Genomic DNA, 6000 nt, shown 5'->3' with positions numbered 1-6000 from the left:
TAGAAGAGGACAGAATCAGATTAAGATGTAATTAAACACTTCAGACATTTCAGGACATAGGAAAACAGATTCATCAGAAGGCCATGGTTGAGTCATTTTCCTGAGGCTCTCATAACAATCTGACTTCATCTGCTTGCCTGCTGCTTAGGGTTAAAAGAGAAAGGCAGTGAAGGGTTATGAGACTCTTAGGTGGAATCACCATGCTCAACAGTTGACAGCTTTGGAGGACCATAGACACCTGCTCCAGTAAATCAAGTTAGTATTTAGCAGATCCCAAGGCAGGGGTTTCTGGCCACATCAATGACAACATGTACAGATAACATATCCAGGGCCATCTGCGAGGGCCAAGGGAGTGGATCTACATTTCTGTACCTACAATCCTCAGTTGTACCACTGAGACCCTGTTCAAGTGTTGCATGTAAAGGTTTATGTGCTGGGCCCACTGGTGCATGAGTTAATGGCTGGAATAATTTAGTTGACTGGATTAACCGCCTTATCCTTCAATGCCTAATCTAGTTCTTTAGGCAAGGAATTGGCCATATTTCAGGACATAACTTGTACCATCTCCCATTTCACTGCTTCCTCCTAAGGATTTCTCTGCTGATGGTGACACCTTAAGTTAAGGCTCATTTTTACTTAACTCATCTGAGGTGGCTTCACAGGCCACCAAGAAGCAGTAAAGGGATGAAGGAGAGGGGTTCAAAGGAGCTATGTTGATAGTAGGCAGCAAGGGGTGATAGTGATGGGAAGGCAAATGGTCCATCGAATCCAGTCCTTTCCTCATGGCCTCTTGCTCTGATCCTTTTACTATTCTGGACTTTCTGATGCCTGTTCTACCCCACTGTTGAGTTTGGACAGTGGACAGGGCAGACATTTTTATTTTTATTGCCTTTGTTATTAGTTTGTTTTTGAAAGAGCTAAACTTTGGCTATTTGGTGACTCTAGTGTGATAAGAAGCATGTTACTCCCTCCCTGGAAAACACTTTTTGACTCACAGGAACTCCATTTACTACAACCATTACCTTTTATTTATGTTTGTCAGTCGCTGGGCAGCTAACTAGACTGTGGCATATGGATCCCCAAAGGCAAAAGAGAAAGACTCCAAATGCTGTTTGCTGCCTGAAAAGGAGTTCATATTTATGATTTCGCTTACCCCATATTGTGAGTTTAAATGTGGTAATTTTCAAGCTGGGAAAACAGTTTCCATTAACAGATCCTGGAAATGTACTCTTTAGTCTTGCAGATACCTTTGTGGGCCAACTCCTTCCCTTTTCACATGCTCGCTCTCAAAAACAAAACAAAACAAAACAAAACAAAACAAAACAAAACAATCCAAAAATCCAAAAAACCAAAGAAACCAAATGGACTCTAGGTTTCACAATACACAAAGTACTTTGACTGGACCCAAGACTTTTTTCAGTGTAGGGATGTACAGCCACTACTTAGGTTTTGTGACCCTTCCTTCTCTCTCTCTTCTACCTCTCCATTTTAAGGGAATATAAGTAGAAAGACTCAAAGTGGAGGTGGATGTTGGTACAGGGACAAAGGAAACTGGGCGTAGGAGGGGAAGGTGCAGGGAACAAGTGAAAGAGAGAATAAAGATTGGTGTTACCATGTCCTTAATTCTCATTTTTGCTGTGAGCTGGGTCTCCTCAAATAGACTGTTGGATCCCTGGAACACAGATAATGGTTCCTGTGTTTTTAGGCCTCTCTCCTGACAACATTTAGTACAAGTGCTCCATGCAGTATAAGAGATTGAGAAAGAAATGCTTTATTTCCCCCCAAATGAATGAATGAATGGACAAAAATTAAATGCAGTATCATCTTACGTGTTTCTAACTCAGCTGTCTGGCAAACTTACCTATCTGGAACATAATGGAAAAGGACCAGGAAGTGTGCAAAGAAAATGCACAGGGTCATGGGGTGATCATTGTAGTTGTTTTATTGAGGGCTTATTATGGGCCAGGCATTGCATTAAGTGCTTTACATGCATTATTTCATTGAATCCTATTTGGTTGTCATACTGTTGCACTTTCCATTCCACAGACAAATACATAACTCGCCTACGGTTCTAACCCAGCTCTGTGTGACTCAAGTCCATGCACATAACCAGCTTTCCAGAGCTGGGGTACTGTATGCACTGACAAGCCCCCTTCAGTGCTCGCTTAGGCCCCACACTCGCCCAGTCATTTCTAAGACTTTTATTTTGCCCACAGCAGTGACACCCAAGGATCTCTATTCTCTAAGGCCACAGCAGAGCAAAGGCAGCAAATGAGGAAAACCTCCTCATAAGCCGTTTCATAAGATGCTAATCTACAACTTGACTTTTTTCCTTTCCTTTTTTTCCTTCCTCCCTCCCTCCCTCCCTTCCTTCCTTCCTTCTGACAAAAATGATGGTCCTAGAATGATGATCACTTTGGTTCTGGTTCTGGTTCTGGCAAACTGTCCTATAATATGTGTTTTCCAGAAGATCCACCATATTGTAAACCAATGCCGTTGATAACTGATAATGATAGAATGCGCAAGAAAAGGTTATGCTCAATGTGTTCAAAATAGAAGTTAAAGAGGTATAAATCTGATTGTAAAATAGTCCCTTCTAAAAACATTACAGGAAAATAAAAGCCAAGAACTTAATAAGAACCGAGATATGTGCAAAATCCAGGGCCCTGGATAGCAGAGGCCATGCTCCAGACTAGCAGTAGTTTCCAGACATCTAGATTTCACGGATGAGGAAAAAAATATAGTGCAGGTGGAAGAACTAACACAGATGTGTGTTAAATGTTAACTTTGCTAAATAAACATGTTTAAAGAGAGCAACCAGCATCTAGCATCACCTCCCTCTCATGGAACTGATGACACTCGAAGAGTCAAAGAAACAGGAAGGACGACGTTTCAGAATGAATTTAGACACATTGTCCTTATTTTCTTCTGTAATTTGAGTAAAAAAAACAGAACTGCAAGGATCTTAGCAAGGCATTTATAAAGGGCTCAAATATTGACGTTAGTTATGACATTTACTTGTTTGAGTAACCAGATCTCTACCTGAACTTTTCTTATGCCAAATCCTGTGCTTGGAATCGAGAAAAACAAACAAACAAACAAAGAAACATAACGCAAACACACAAAACAGAATCAGGTATGGTCCTAATTCGGCAGAGCAAGAGTCATCTGAAAATTCCCAGATTTAGACAGATGTTCAGTATAAGGGTGATGATGGTCCTGGGTCGTCAGGGAACGCAGCTAGGCCTGTAATCACAGACATGGTGATGTGCATGACATTCAATCCCCAAGAGGACCAGTGAGTGGAAGACACCCTCAACTTCCTGAGCCCTGATCCTCAGCCACAGGAGCTGATGGGTCCAGGGGAGCCTTTGAATCAATGAATTATCTTTGGAAATCTTGGGGAGAGAGAAGTTGGAATTCTGGAAATATATTCTTTAGGATGACCTTGTACTCATTAAGGTTCAATGTATTCAACTTTGCCACTGTGAAGAAGTATATTATCATATACTTGCAGGGATATTAAAGTTTGGAAAAAGCGAAAACAGCCAAGGGAGATATTTCAGATGATTTTAACTGGCCTCAACTTATGAAAAGCTAAAGATTGAATTCGGGCCTTCAGTCCTAAAGCAATTGTCCACTCTTCCACTCTTTCCTTCAAAACCTTGAATTCAAGCATCTTAGCAGTGTTGTATAAATCAACCCTTGGAGTTGATGCCCAGCCTGCACGGATATGCTTGGCTTCTCCTCCTCCAAAGGGAGCTTCAGTTGTTTTGTTTTGTTTTGTGTTTTTGACTGCGCCGTGCGGCACGCAGGATCTTAGTTCCCCAACCAGAGATTGAACCTGCGACCCCTGCAGTGGAAGCCGGAATTCTTAATTCTCCTTAATTCTTTCTTAATATCTGGTTGCCCTACAATGCTTCTCATGTTTTGCTTGAACACCTGATTTCTCCTTGACCTTTCCTTTAAAATTCCCTGGCACCTAGCAATCAATTCATTGCTCTGCCCACCATTGTTTCATGTGTATTATTAGCCTTAGCCTTTCACTTCATTATAAAGCCTTTGGAGTAAAGAGTCGATGTCTTTGGGTCAGCTCCCCAAATATTTATGAGGGCCAATTAAGTGTTAAGTACTGTGCTAGGTACTTAGTAGGAATGAAGTTATAAACCTCATCTTTCAAGGAATGTACAGCTAGTGTGGGAGGCGGAAAAGCTTCTCAATAGTCCATGGAAGGCTAAATCTGATTTTACGAAAAGAGAGAGAGGTTAGTTCTGATAGTGGGTGGAAGTGAGAAAACCTTCAGGGAGTCCTCTGTGCCAAGGGAAAAGGGATATCAGAAGCCCTGAGATAGGCATTACAGGGCCTGGGGAGTGTGGTCATGATGAGGGGAATTTCTGGGAGATGTGGTTACAACTGCTGAGTCCCAGCTGTGAACATCCGTGAATTCTATACTAAGAAGTCAACGTTTTACCTGGGCCAGGGAGATATGGAAGGTGTTTAAGCAGGGAGAAGCCTCAGACCAGCAGCCCTTCTATACTAAGCACTCAGTACTAAGTCAATAGGCATCAATTAATTACCCAATGTAATGACTCATGTAAGAGAAACAGACAACATCAAAAGTTGTAACCCTGGATCCAGGGATAATGGAGATGATAGGTCACTGCAAAGTAAACAGGGCTCACTTGGAAACTTGGGATTGGTTGTCAGTGGAGGAGGAATTAGATTTATTCTCTGAGATGCTGGAGGGCAGTATTAGATCAGGGAGACAAAGCCACAGGGACACAGATTGCTGCTCAGTAGGGTGGCAAACTTTGGAGCTGTTAGAGCTCTCTGGGAATTGTTATTTGAAAAGTTATCAATTAGGTAAGACATTGTTGGTGGGATGACTCCTTGTCAGGAAAAACATGGAGGGAATTCATGAACGAGAGGCAAAGTTGGGATTCAGTCAGTGAGTCCCAGAAGGCTGGTCCAATGAGCCATGCCAATTTGTGATGAAGTGTTTACTTATCAATGGGAAAATGAGGAAAGAGAGGGCTGCATAATCAGTTTTCAGAGAGCCGAAGTTTCCCATTGAAACGACAATCCTTTGTGTGCAATTGATGATTTGCTTTCTTCTTTTTTAGTGTTAACACATTTCTTCTCTTACTAAATGATGTTGAGGACAGACGGTAATTTTTTGTTTTGTTTCTTTTTGTATCTTTCCTTGGTGAGATAAAAAACTGTCAAGTGTCCCACGCCACTCCCATTTCCTTTTTGGGCATTGATGGTCTGTGACCTCTCTAGTCTGGGAACCACTGGGCTTCCAGGAGAAGAGGCTTCAAGGGGCTCTGCATCTGCCCTCAAGAAGGGGGAATGTAGCTACTGATGAGTCAGATTTGAAGACATTTAGGGGGAGCCATGAAGAGTGGGAATTTCCGTGCACTGGATAAAGGTTAATATACAAACAAGTATGGTCATTCTAGCTCTTCCTTCCACGGGGCTGGGGGCTTCCAAGGCCCAGGGTGCTCTCTCTGTGCAGAAGGCCCAGCCACTTCCTTTCTCCCGTACACTTTTCCCTTCGTACGGCCACGGCCTGCGGAGGAGGAGGAGGAGAACACCACTTCTGCTGAGGGTTTTGGGGAGAAACCTTCTCTGGTTGTTTCTGTTCCTTTGTTGAGATCAAACCAGGTTTATTTTGCTGGGAGTGAGAGGCCAGAGCTTTGGCAAGAAACGAAGCTTGCTTGACCTGCCATGCCGGGGGCAGGTGGGGACGGGTGGTTGAGTCTAGGATAGGACTGGGTGTTTGGAGACCTGGGTCTGGACGGCACTCTCTTAATCGTCTCCCTTTTGGACAGTGGTCTCTAAGACCCCTTCTGTCCATAGTCCAGTGTGTGACATCGTCAGTGTGGACCATCTAAGGCAAACACCATCACTGGGCAAAAAGCGAAGGGTCCATAGGACTCTTCTGGTCCAGTAGCTTGGGGTGGTGGGTGAAGTGGGAGAGGTTAACCAATGACCTTC

At 43.2% G+C, this 6000-nt stretch overlaps 1 protein-coding gene across 4 annotated transcripts in view; it reads right to left on the bottom strand.

Annotated features, from left to right (window-relative positions):
• The window catches only part of GRIA1 (glutamate ionotropic receptor AMPA type subunit 1), a 316336-nt gene that overhangs the window by 26670 nt on the left and 283666 nt on the right, over positions 1-6000 (bottom strand). The window lies entirely within an intron of this gene.

This window comes from Balaenoptera acutorostrata, chromosome 2 (assembly GCF_949987535.1).
Source record: "Balaenoptera acutorostrata chromosome 2, mBalAcu1.1, whole genome shotgun sequence".
Classification (NCBI taxonomy): Eukaryota; Metazoa; Chordata; class Mammalia; order Artiodactyla; family Balaenopteridae; genus Balaenoptera; species Balaenoptera acutorostrata.
The sequence above is the reverse complement of the archived record's forward strand: the minus strand, read 5'-3'. Positions and strand labels throughout refer to the sequence as shown.